Genomic DNA, 13,867 nt, shown 5'->3' on the forward strand with positions numbered 1-13,867 from the left:
TTATAGTTAAGATTTTTAAACTTATTGTTAGTTCTTATACAAGAAGATTCAATAAATAAAAAAAAAAGCAAAAACTTTCCGGTTTCAATTTTTTATGTTTTCTTCAGATTAAAAAATAAGATAAAATCAAGCGATTAACGTAAAAACTGTTGCGTGAAAATAACTTAACACTAAGCTCTTTTATAACATTAAGTTAGAAGCGATTTCTAAATCTTATGTTAGCCCTTTCTGACAGATAATACAATTCATAGTTACATTGAGAAATTGACCCTTAAGATATAAGTGCATAGCAATCCTTGCTAAGTGATCGATATTTTCTTTCAAATTTCATGCTAGCATTTTTTAAATTTTTTTTCTGTGCAGCAGTATTTATTCTTAACTATGTATTTCCCTGCTTTTAAAGCGTTTAAAGTAAGCAAATTAGTGAAAGCTGCTTCCATATCTAAATTTTGTGCTGATTAATTCTTGAATTTGCATGTATGTATTTTTTATTTATATTTTCAAATGCTCCTCAGAATTTCGAAATTCCATATTTGCTCTTTGAAAAGCCAATGTAAAATTCAATTAAATGTTTACATTTTCTCTTGGAATAACGATATGAAGATCTAAACAAATTAGATTGAGCTGAAACATTTTTATCGTTTTCGTTTAGTTCTTAGGTGTGTGTTAAATATAAAATATATTCTTAAGAATATAAGTAATTATATAATCGTATTATAAATGTTTTGCATTCGTAAGAATGATTTGTTATTAGTTTGTATGTACATAAAGTTGTCTTTTTTTAATTTACCATTATAATTTAATTGTCAACATATTGCATGGACTGACCTAGCTCACTGCCGTAGTCACATTTATTGTCTTACGCGGATTGCTCGCTATCGGCCTGTCAATTTGGGCGATTTACCATAAGCCAGTCAGGCGACTGCCTACGGCTCTAAAAGCCATCAGTTATCGGACTAACCGGTGCGTAAAGCAGCGCTCGGCGGTCAAGCCGTATGAAAAGCTTTGAGCTCAGTCACATGCGTGGGAAATGCAGACAACCACAAGTGGTTGGCATGCAAACAGATGCAGACGTCCATGTCGTGGCAGCAGCGCAGCGGCAGCGCCACGGGCGGCGGCAGTCAGCTGACCGGAATCGCGTGCGACGCCAAACAGCTGAGAGGCAAAGAGAAAACCGCTCTCCGGGAAGAAGTTCTTTACATGCCACAGCGCAGGCGTGGCTCAGCTTTGGGCCAGCTTGGAAAGCTCCTTCGGGGAGCTTAAAGCACAAAGGGTAAGGGATTTTCGGAGGAGCCGAGGCGATTTTTCAGTAGACGAGCAACGCGCAAAGCGCCACGTTGTCCTTCGCAGCCCCGGAAAAGCAAGGCAGGAAAAGCGGAAAAGCCAGGCGTCGTGGGCGTGAGCGGGCGTTGAAAAGTAGACAACACAGCTCCTGCTGGCTGGTGCCACGGTGCGTGTGCGAGATGTGATGCTGGGCCCAGTGAAATCCGATACGGAAAGCTCAATCTGGGCGAAAATTGTCAGTGAATCGAAATTAACAGAAATTTCGGAAATTCTGCTAGTTCAACACAATTTAAAACAACCTAAAATTGTCAGTGAAAACAGGGGAAAAAAGGGATAAAAGTTCGTACCGTGTGCGTGTGATAAAAGTTGAGTGGGTCTGTGTGCGCGCAAAAAGAATAGAGAAAGCAAAGCATCCCGAAGGAGTGGCACACAAAGTGTTTGCATAACATAATAATTATTCGACATGATGATTTCAGACAGTCAGAAGAAAGGACTGCGGGAGTTACTTCTAAATGACAATAACTTAACTGTCCTGCTACAGTTGGCCAAATGCGCCACCAAAAATGTGTGCAAAACCGAAGACCCGGAGGAGGCCCTTCGTCTGATCACTACACACATTCCAGACATTTACGTACTGCTTTCCAAGCGCGATATAACGAAGGAACTCCTCTTTACGTATTTGAGCAATCGACGCGCTGACGCAGCCACAGACTTTAGCAAGGCAGACCTCATAGAAAAGGTTATACAGTATTGGAAGCAGGAGCATCAATCAAGCATAGAGCTTTCCGGAGACCAGACATCCAGCTCACTTCATAATCAGAGCGAAGAGGATTATCCCATTAACAAGATTGCGCGCAAGTTCGGCGAGTGGTTCTTCGAAAGCTTCAACGCAGACGCCCTCAGTCTGGTGGATTTGTGGGCAGATGCGACCCTACATCTCACGATCAGAGCCAGTGATGGAATCAATGAGTGGGAGTGTACGACGGCTGCCGAGGTGTTATCGGCACTAAGGAGCGCTAAGCAGTAGTTTGACTTTTACTTTAATCCGAACCTGACGCACGCCGGAATTCAAGGTCGAATGGACTCGTACGGGCAGTTGTTAGTGATCTGCTGCGGCACTCTGCACTCCCGTGACAGCTGCGTCGGAATCTTTGGATGTGCCTTCGGGCTACTGTGGGACCCCTTGGCTGACAACAACTAGAAACCGAAAAAAGTGAAGTGCTTACTTAAAAGGGAAGCTCAGCCCCCAGCCCCCTATCTGTGCTCGAGCGAAATTCTGCACACAGCTCTGGAGCTGCCTGTATCCACTGATGACTTGAAGATTTCTCAAGATATTCTGCCTAAGGATTGACTTTGTACTCACTGTAAATATACTATATTCCGTGTAGGTCAGTTAGTGAATGAGTTATAAATACACGTGTATAAGTGTTTCCTAATTAATATTTAATATGGTAATTGGCTAGCATAGGATTATCTAGTATAATACATACGATATATGTATGCTAAACACAAGTATTTATTGAAATATTGCTTAAGTATATTATCAATACAAGGGGTATTTGTTAGGATATACATCGAATCCTCAGAAGCGACGAATATTCCCAAAGAACTCGAAAGTCCGTTGAGCAAACAAGAATATTTCTCGAATTCTTTCTCTTGTTGACCTACCTAAATCCAAATAGTTTCTCAAACTATAATCGTCGCTCATGTTCGAACAGAACATGTTTGAACAGAACATGTCCGAACAGAACATAATCGAACAGAACATGATCGAACAGAACATGATCGAACAGAACAGAGCATGTTCGAACAGAACATGTTCTAACAGAACATGATCGAACAGAACGTGTTCGAACAGAACATGTTCGAACAGAACATGTTCGAACAGAACATGTTTGAACAGAACATGTTCGAACAGAACATGTTCGAACAGAACATGTTTGAACAGAACATGTTCGAACAGAACATGTTCGAACAGAACATGTCCGAACAGAACATGTCCTAACAGAACATGTTCCAACAGAACATGTTCAAACAGAACATGTTCGAACAGAACATGTTCGAACAGAACATGTTCGAACAGAACATGATTGAACAGAACATGACCGAACAGAACAGAACATGTTCAAAAAAAACATGTTTGAACAGAACATGTTCACGCCAGAAGGGCGCAAACAGTTGAGCGGCAGTGTAAGCGGCCAATGCTTGTACTCGAAGCTCCTCCACGGCTCGCAAGCACCGCTGCTCGCGCTCTCCTTCTCTTCTCTCGCTCTCCTCCCTTCCCGCAAGGTATTCAGTAGGGAGTACTAACAGTATTTCTACTGTTAGTGTTAAGGGAGTCTTAATTTACAAGTGCGCGAATAAAGTACGGAATTTTCGTGAAGTCGATCCCGAGTGTTTCATTTCAGGGAGACTCAGCAGCAGCCGCAGCAACTACAACCACGGCAATTTTCCGCCCACTCCATTTCATGGTCCTTCGAGCCGGATGAGCTCTGATCCTGCCAGCGCTCCTTGCGGAAAATTCAAGATAAGTACGGCTTTAAATCCTATTCCGTCCGTGGTCGCCATTTTCGTTTTTCCAACGGCGTTTATTCTTTCCGTCCATCCGTATCAAGTGAAAAGAGAAAATATATAAGTACATGCGCCCAGCCACCGTGATTACTTTTTTTTAAGTGCATAAACAAGCACTTTGCCAATACCGGCCCCCTAATTCGTCTCACGGTGCTCCGCTGATATCCAAGCGCATGTACATATATATATATATACACTGTCCAAAATTCACTGTTATCGTCCGCTGCTAAACTGCTGTTTTTTTTGTGCCTCAATAAAATATACAACCCAATACAAATACAACAATACAATACAATATACAAATTTAAGCGGAAAATTCAAGATAAGTACGGCTTTAAATCCTATTCCGTCCGTGGTCGCCATTTTCGTTTTTCCAACGGCGTTCATTCTTTCCGTCCATCCGTATCAAGTGAAAAGTGAAAATATATAAGTACATGCGCCCAGCCACCGTGATTACTTTTTTTAAGTGCATAAACAAGCACTTTGCCAATACCGGCCCCCTAATTCGTCTCACGGTGCTCCGCTGATATCCAAGCGCATGTACATATAAGTTAATCTTTTCCTTTGTGGAAATTAAACGAGTCCAATTTGCGAGGTTGACCTTTTATTTCGGATTCAAATTAAGAACTAAACATTGAGAATTAGAGTAAGCCCTAAGTAAGCTGTGGGTGTCTGGCAGAGGCGTCGGCAGAACGTTGTCGTCGTCGCTGATGGCGTGATCGGCAGCTAGGCGGAGCATTGGAGTGGTTTGAACTCGATTGAACTGGATCGAATTGCAATCTCTGCAATTTCGGTGTTGCGTGGGTTCGTCGCGGCGGATGTTTATAATATTGTTGATTTAGGATTTTTGAACTCTTGTATTTCTTAGAATACTTTGTTGCACAATTCTTGCAGGAAAAGTACTAAGGGTTCATTGTATCGGCCGTCGAGAGGAGTAACAAAAGTTTCTGTTGTTAACTCTCCCCCCTCAGGATCCTACTTGTCCTCAAGTGGGTGTTAGAAATAGGGAATATTGTTGAATTCGGGCTGTATCGGCCTTGGCTTAAGTTTATGGTACTATTAAGCGTGGGAGGCTCTTGTTGAATTTGAATGGTTACTTTCTCTCTGGGCTTAAAGTGGATTTTGGAGATTATTGAAAGAAGTATGACGGTGCACAGTAAGCACAAGATCGCGATGCGGTTTATGGTAGAGTGTGTTGTTACGTTATTTAAGTGCTTTATGTTTTTGATGTTGAGGGCCTCCAGTGATTCCAATGACAAAATTTTTAACCTCTCCACTTCTATGGGTGACATTTGAATTATTGGTGTTCCGGGTTTTAGGATAGATTTTTCTTTATTGTTGAATTGCTTGCTATTTATTTGAACGGTATCGTTCCAGAAATGAACCAGGTATGTTCCTTTTAGATTGTAAGTTATGTTGTTGTGTATTAAGTTGCCGGTGTAGTTGTTAAGTAATATTAAGCTGCCATCGATCTCCTCTATTTTCTGAATATGTTCTGCATTACTGAAGTCACACAGCGCTTCCTTTCCCTCAATTAACTTAGCAATACATTTTGTTTGTTTTAGATTTACAGTGTTTTCTTTTTACATATTTTTAAGTAATTGGATATTTTACAGTTTTTGAGTACATTAATGATTTCTTTTTGCGCTATGAATATTTCATTCGTTTCTAAGTGTACAATAAAGTTATTTTTTATAACGGGTTTTATCAACATATCTTGATAGGTAGTGGGGTCTAGTTCTGGTATTTTGATGATATAGATAATCGCTGTTTTATTATGTAATACTGAAACATCAACAAATTCTAGCATTTCTTCGATTGATAAAGAGGTAATATTGTTTTTTGAAATATTTTATTTACTTCATTTAGTTCAAATTCGTTTAAAAGGAGTGTGTTAATTACGTTAATTTTTGCCCATTGAATGGCATATTTAATGTTTACAATTTCTTCTTTTATCAATCTGACCTGATTTTGCAGACTCGTTGCTATTTCATTGTTAAAATTGTTATCCTTTTTTATTGAGTTCGTAAGCATATTTGAGATTGTTGTTAAATTATTGATTCTACTTTGCAGTTGTTTATTAACTATTACCTGATCGTTATTGTTAGTTATAAGGCTATTTAAATTATTTTCGATCATAGTTAAGTCGTCATGATCCGGATTTCCTGCCACAAATTTCCAAGCGGAACCAATCCAATTGATTGATCGAGCTTTGCGATATTTTGAGGTCAGAGTACTTAATGCGGTAAATGCCTGAGCTATTTCGTGTGTTAGTGTATGGTAGAGGTAGCTTCCTTTTAAGTCATTAATTGTGTGTTCTCGTATTTTGTACAATTCTGTTTCTAGCTGTTCTAGGTCTATTAGATGGATTAATTTAGTTGATGATATTTGTAGTTTCCCTAATCCTTTGTACACTGAGACGGTTTGAGCGTCGGTGTAATTAGTGATTTCCATATTTGCCAATGCTAATGGCAGAAGCATTAAAAATAAGAAAATCCTGTAATGGGGAAAAGGAGAAGAAGAAAAATCATTTATTCAGTGAACGAATTAATTTTTTACGGGTATAGGCCGATCCCTCACGATCGGATCGATACCCGCAAACGGACAAAAATACTGAGTTAGAGGGTATTATTACTCTTGTTTTATGTTACTCTTGTGAACGATTCTTCCTGTTTCTGTGATAATAGTTGTATGTCTATTTTCTTTTACTGTTTCTTTCTTGTACCGTGGGGAAAGTTTAGAACCTAGTCTTGTCTTTTGCTTTATAAACACTATTTGCCCTGGCTCATAGTCTTTGATCTTATTGCGTTTTTCATTATGGTTTTTAAGTCTGTTGCTTGTTTTGATTTCAGTTTTTCAATGTTATCTTGTCTGCTTTTGTCATATTCTCCTGGGTCAGTGGTTATATTTCTGCCAAAAAATATTTCTAATGGACGCTTTATCGTTACAGAGTGAATTGTGAAGTTGTATTCGTAGACAGCTGAATCTAATAGTTCTTCAAAAGTTCGGTGTACCTGTTTAGTTTTTAAGCATCTCATAATTTCAGCGAGGGTAGAATGAAACCGTTCTATTTGTCCGTTTACGGAACTTTTATAAGGGGGTGCTTTAAAAATTGTATGCCCAGCTGGTCTCTCATCATAAAAGTTGATGTAGCGGAATTAAAAGATTTTTCATTATCCATTACGACGTATTTTGGTACGCCAAAATAGAATAGGATGTCATGTAAGGGTTTTCTTATGTCTTCTATTGATTTTGAATTTATTAATTTAGCTTGCGCAAGTTTAGAAAATTTGTCAATTGCCGTTAGTACCAGTTTTTTTTCTGTAGAGAAAATATCTATATGGATTGTGTGTCCCGGAAACTCAGGAATTGGAGTTTCCATTATTTCTGGGTTTGTGGGATGCCTATCATATTTTCCTTCCTTGCACACCTGACACTGTTTTACTAATGTTAAAATTTTAGATTTCATTTTGGGAAAATAGCATTTTCGGATAATTGGATTTTATTCTCTTCAGCATTTCTATGTGCCCTATTATGAGTTTTAAGGATAAGTTCGTCTTGGTCTGTTTCATTAACTATGTCTTCTACCCGGTTTTGACTAAATCTGACTTTAAAAGATCGAAAATGTTCTGGATAAATTCGTTGTATTTGGCCCATTATATCTTCTGTTGTGTGAATGCCATTAATGACTGTGGGATAAAGATGTTTTCTTAAAATTTGTATTAAATCATCGTCTGAGTATGTTGGCTGCGATACTGTATGCCTATGGAATGTGGGAAATGGAAGGGTAAATTTATAGTCAGGTGGCTCTTCTTTAAGTATAAAAATTTGGTTTTTAAAAACATTAATCGGAGATTCAACATTTCATATCAAATTGTGGCTAGAACTTTGAGTGCTATGTTGAGTTGCTGTCAATGAATTAATTTCAACTTGTCTTGGTGCCCTCGATAGTGCGTCTGCTACTACATTTTCTTTCCCTGGCTTGTAGAGCAATTCTTTATTATATTCATCCAAATAAGACTTCCACCTTCTAATAGCTATCCCACCTTTCCAATTGCAATCGTGCGTAAGTGGTTCGTGATCGGTATAGATTTTGACCTTTGAACCACCGTAAAGATATCCCTTGAAGAAATTAACAGCCCAATGTATTGCTAACATTTCTTTCTTTGCCGTTTCGTATTGTTCTTCAGTTTTGGAAAGTGTTCTAGATATAAATGAAATCGGTCTGTTGGATTGTGATAATACTGCTCCTATCGCATAGTCAGAGGCGTCTGTCGTTAGTGTGAATTCCTTATCAAAGTCTGGGTATTGGAGTATTACATCTTTGGATATCAGTGTACTGCGCAACTGTTCGAATGCTTTTATTGCTTTATCGTCTAAGTGAATCAATTTCTTTGCCGACATTCCCTTTGAAATGCGTCCGTCTTCCCCTCTAAGCAAATCGGTCAGTGGCTTGGCCATTGTCGCATAGCCCAGTATAAACCTCCTGTAGTATCCTGATAGCCCAAGGAAGGATCTTAATTTCTTTAAGGTCTTTGGTCTCGGATAGTTAGCTATAGCTTCTACCTTTGTTGGGCTAGTCTCTATTCCTTTATCTGATATAACGAATCCTAAGAATTCTACTTTGTTCTTAAAGAACTCGCACTTGTCTAGTTGGCATTTAACGTTTGCTGCACTTAGTGTTTCAAAAATTGTTTTCAGATTTTTGCAATGAGACTCTTCGTCTTTGCTAAAAACAATAATGTCATCAATGTAAATGTAGCAAATGTTTCCTATGTGTTCTCTAAGGATGTCGTCAAGGGCGCGTTGGAATATTGAAGGGGCATTTTTTAAACCAAAGGGGAGCCTAGTAAACTCGTACTTTCCATTGTTTACGGAAAATGCTGTTTTTTCTATATCTTTCTCTTTTAATGGAATTTGGTGAAATCCGCTTTTAAGGTCTAAAACGGAAAAAAGCTTGTTATTACCTAACTGTGCAATGACTCCGTTTATGTCAGGTATAGGGTATTTGTCAGCTATTGTTACATTATTCAGTTTTCTATAATCAATGACCAGTCTATATTTTTTTACGTTGGAAGCATCCTGTTTTTTTGGAACGATCCACACAGGTGAATTATATGGGGAACGCGATGGTCGTATTATATCATTCTCTAAAAGGTCTTTAATCTGTTTGTCAACCTCAGCTTTTAAAGCCATTGGGTACTGATAAAATCTAGAGTAAACTGGTGTGTCAGTATTTATTCGTATTTCGGCTTTCACATTTGTGAGGTAGGTCAGTTTGTCATCCGGTTCGGCAAATAAGGTTGGGTAATTTTTGAGTAAGCGATTTAATTCAAATCGCTGATTGTGTGTAAGGTGATCCAACCTTGGTATTATTACATTGACTGATTCAAATTTTTTTTCTTTAATGGGAATATTCGAGCCATTTTTTAAATGCATTATTTGGTTTTTTGTGTCAATGACTGCGCCTAATTCTTTTAAGCTGTCATTGCCTAATATCGCGTCAAAAGTTTTGAGGGTTGGTAATAGGAAAAATTTAACTATTGTATTCAGATCGTTAAATAAATTGGCGTTTTTGTGATGAGTTATTTTTTATATCGCCACCTACAGAGACAGCATTGAATATGGTTTTGTTTGGTAACGGGTTTGAGACATGTTTTGGTTGAATATAATTTCGATTAGAGCCGGTATCAATTAATATTTTTAAGATTTCTCCACTCCTCACCTTACATTCAAAATATGGCAGTGAAGAGTCAGTTACCCTAAAAAATTGAGATAGGAATAGTCATGCTCTGGTTCTTGGTCATTGCTGTCAATCACTTCTGTGTATTCACCAAGTGTTTGTTCATAGTCTGTCTGTTCATTTTGTTCTGCTAAAGTCTGTTCGTAATCGGCCATTGTCGGTGCTCCTTGTTCTGCCTCAGTTTGTTGTTCGATTTCAGTTTGGATATTAAAATTTCTTTGTCTTTTGGTTGGATCTGTAATAGGTATTGGGGGTCGTTTACCAGAGGCATCAAATTGAGGCCTGTTCATATAATTAATTTGCCTAGATTGAAGGCTTCTGTCCACGTCCATTGGCTCTGGTCGTGGTTGGGGTTTTGTTGCAATCGGACGAGGTGGTGGATACGGTTGGTGTGCTGGGGGTTGTGCTATCGGAGCTTGTCGGAATTGTTGCCCAAAATTATTCGGTGCTGGTCGGTATTGTGGGTGTCCAAAGTTAGCATTAAACACTCCTGCTGGCATGGGTCTGGGTGGTAGTATTGGTCTGGTTTGGTAAACCCATATTATTGGGTATAGGTAGTGGGCGTGGAGGCGGCCCTTGAGGTGTGCTTCTAAAATTGTTCTGTTGAATTTTGCCCGAAGCGTGATTGATACGGTAAGTCTGGTTTTCCAAATTTTAGGCACAAGTGCAAAGCAGATGGCAAGTCAGTGGGTTCTTTTATGCCCAGCAACCGGGGAAGGTCGCCACGGAGACCTCGGATAAAGGTATCTAAAGCTTTATCCCTGTACAACTTGGTCATAACCAATTCTGATTCCCTGCCCAATTCCATGCAACTTATTTTATTGAGTATTAGAGACAAATGTCTGTAAACAACTTGATGGAATTCTTCAACTGTCTGATTGGGCTTTTGGAATATTGTTGTCATTTGATATTCCAAGGTGGAAATATCTCGTTTGTCTGCGTAATGTAATGTTAAGCACTTTGAGATTGCTGCCCAGTTCAACGGGACATTATAAGAATCGAGGGCAATGTCTGCGATGCCTTTTATCTTATTTCGAATTGTGTGCAAAATACCGAAATACTTTGCTGTACTACGGTGTGAGCATAAGTTTCTAATATTCTATCTACACTCCTTTTCCAGGAACCGAATTCAGCTGGGTCACCGGAAAAATCATGCAAAGATCTTACAATATCGGGGACTTTGTCTAAATCTTGTAAATTATGTTGATGTTCTGGATTAATACCCTGGTTCTCGACATTTGCGAATCAAGCTAGAGCTTTGACTTTGATGCAAGAGAGTTGGGAGTTGTTCGGCCAGAATCTGACGAACGATTTCGGCTAGTTGTTCGGGCTGTGCCATTATGTTTCTGTTTTGTTGGTGTGTTTGTTGTCTTGCGACTTGTCCGTGTTGTTGAATTAGATTAGGTGCGTTAGGTTCTGTTCGGTTTATTGCCTCACATTCTGTTTCTAAGTTGAGCACTAGTGGTCTAATTAAATTGTTGAAATTTGCCATAAGGAGAAATTTCCATTGAGGTAAAGAATTACTGTGATATCGAATAGTCAACTTGTTTAGTATGGTTACGCGTAGCTAAGTATGGTTATAGCAATAGAATCAATTATTTAAGTGTATAAAATGAATGAGGGAACAAAATATTTTAAATTGTGTCACTTAAGATTTGTTGATAGATCCGTTCAATTATTTAGTTAATTTATGTTTGATTTAAAATTTAAATAGGTCTTAATAATCAATAGTGTTTAGTAGCAAAATTTTATAGCACGTTAATATTGAAACTTACTCCTAATTTAATTATTTTATGGTAAAATTTAATCGCGTATTAAAAATTTTATTTAATTGAAATTTAAATTATGAATCATAAAAATTTTTTTTTTAAACCTATTTAGTTGCGTATGAATTGTAATTTCTTTTAGTTTCGAATTTTACTTTATTTAGTTTTAGCAAAGGAACGTGATCAAAGAACTGTGTTCTGTTTAAAGTGAATTTAATTTATTTTAATTGTTTGAAAACCAGTGTCTGGTTTTGCTCTTTTACCTTGGAGGGTCCCTTGGGATTCGCAAGATTGAGCTTGTTATACTGCTTTTTTTATTGGTAGTGCAGCGATATTTTATTTTATTGCTTTACGCCTATTTATTTTATTCACAAACTTTCGTCAATTTCTTTAAACACTTTCACTTTGTTTTTGCTTTTAACATATCGCTATTTTTACTTTGAATTATTTTAGTTTTTCTTGACTTCTTATTACGTTTTAGGTAATCTGATTCACTTAACTCTACTTACATTGCTAACTTGATACGGCTACTCCTCCTGGTGATCCGGATGTTGTCCTTTTTACGTTGTTACTCGGGATCCTGCGATGCACACACGTAGAGGATGTTCTGCGGTCGTACCTTACAGAACACGTAGACCGCCTATGGGTTGCCTTTAGTAAATCCGCGTACCAAAGAATGCAACAGGGGTTTTTGGGACTGATGGAGTCGTACTAATGTACTAATCTGACTTAACAAGATTTCCTTCTCATCAGGTCCCTGTTCGGGCGCCAGTTAATCTTTTCCTTTGTGGAAATTAAACGAGTCCAATTTGCGAGGTTGACCTTTTATTTCGGATTCAAATTAAGAACTAAACATTGAGAATTAGAGTAAGCCTAAGTAAGCTGTGGGTGTCTGGCAGAGGCGTCGCAGAACGTTGTCGTCGTCGCTGATGGCGTGATCGGGCAGCTAGGCGGAGCATTGGAGTGGTTTGAACTCGATTGAACTGGATCGAATTGCAATCTCTGCAATTTCGGTGTTGCGTGGGTTCGTCGCGGCGGATGTTTATAATATTGTTGATTTAGGATTTTTGAACTCTTGTATTTCTTAGAATACTTGTTGCACAATTCTGCAGGAAAAGGTACTAAGGGTTCATTGTATCGGCCGTCGAGAGGAGTAACAAAAGTTTTCTGTTGTTAACTTATATATATATATACACTGGTCCAAAATTCACTGTTATCGTCCGCTGCTAAACTGCTGTTTTTTTTGTGCCTCAATAAAATATACAACCCAAACAAATACAACAATACAATACAATATACAAATTTAATTAAATTCAATAAATACCATATACACATACATATAATCACCAAAAAATTTCACATACACACAAATATACATAGCCATATACATACATTACGACATATCCATTGTCATACATAGATTCCAACGATATTCACATAGACACAGTCGCGACTTACACAGACTTTGCCAAGTGCAGTTCTTTCGTCTCCTCTTTGTTCGTTATTGCCCTGACAAAAAAACCAGCGCATAGCGACGAGAGAATACCCTATTGTCGAGACATAAAATAAAATAAATAAGTCCGACAAAAAAAAAAAAAAAAAAAAAAAAAAAAAAAAAAAAAAATAAAAAGGAAGAAACGATTGTTTTAATTATTATTATTATTGATTATTATTTAATAATTATTTAACCCAAATAATAATTTTTTTTTTTTACAAGCTATTTCTGGCTCCCATTTCTGGTTCCTAAATTAAAATAATAAAATTGTGGTCGTAAATCCGGTAGCTATTTTTATAAATTTAAACTTGAATTTTCTAGCTATATCTAGCTATTTTATATTTTTTTTTTTTTTTTTTCTTTTTTTTTTTTTTTTTTTTTTTTTTTTTTTTTTTTTTGCTTTTCGGGATTTTCAGTCGGTAGCGATTTTTTATAAATCCTTGGCTATTATCCAGACTCCAGCTGTAGCTATTTTTTTAGCTATTTTTCCAGAAATTGCAATTTATAGTCTTTTTTATAAATTTGAGCTACTGTTTTTTCTAGACTCCAATATAGCTATATCTTCTTGTGGACTTCACTCTAGCTGTTGCTGGTTTCTGAATCCTCCTAGCTATTTTTTCAACACTGAGTTTTAGCTATATGAAATCCGGTAGCTATTATTTATAAATTCAAGTTTATAGCTATTTTTCTATATTAGCTATTCTTTTTTTCGGAATTTCCAGTCGATAGCGATTTTATAAAATCCTTGGCTATTATCCAGACTCCAGCTGGTAGCTATTTTTTTAGCTATTTTTCCAGAAATTGCAATTTACAGCTTTTTTTTTATAAATTTGAGCTACTGTTTTTTCTAGACTCCAATATAGCTATATCTTCTTGTGGACTTCACTCTAGCTGTTGCTTTTTGTGAATCCTCCTAGCTATTTTTTCACACTGAGTTTTAGCCATATGAAATCCGGTAGCTATTTTTTATAAATTCAAGTTTATAGCTATTTTCTATATTAGCTATTC

General features: G+C 37.4%; 1 long non-coding RNA gene and 1 pseudogene across 1 annotated transcript; one reads left to right on the forward strand and one right to left on the reverse strand.

Moving 5' to 3' along the window:
* The first annotated feature begins 1,524 nt into the window (after positions 1–1,524).
* On the forward strand, positions 1,525–2,706 carry LOC117150056 (annotated as a pseudogene).
* Positions 2,707–5,866: 3,160 nt separating this feature from the next.
* On the reverse strand, positions 5,867–11,928 carry LOC117150057. The gene is made up of 2 exons (XR_004460646.1): positions 11,874–11,928; positions 5,867–6,352 (listed from the first exon to the last, which is right to left on the reverse strand). It is a non-coding gene; the product is annotated as an uncharacterized LOC117150057 (long non-coding RNA).
* Between the last annotated feature and the right edge of the window lie 1,939 nt (positions 11,929–13,867).

This window comes from Drosophila mauritiana, unplaced genomic scaffold (assembly GCF_004382145.1).
Source record: "Drosophila mauritiana strain mau12 unplaced genomic scaffold, ASM438214v1 Y_25, whole genome shotgun sequence".
Taxonomy (NCBI): domain Eukaryota; kingdom Metazoa; phylum Arthropoda; class Insecta; order Diptera; family Drosophilidae; genus Drosophila; species Drosophila mauritiana.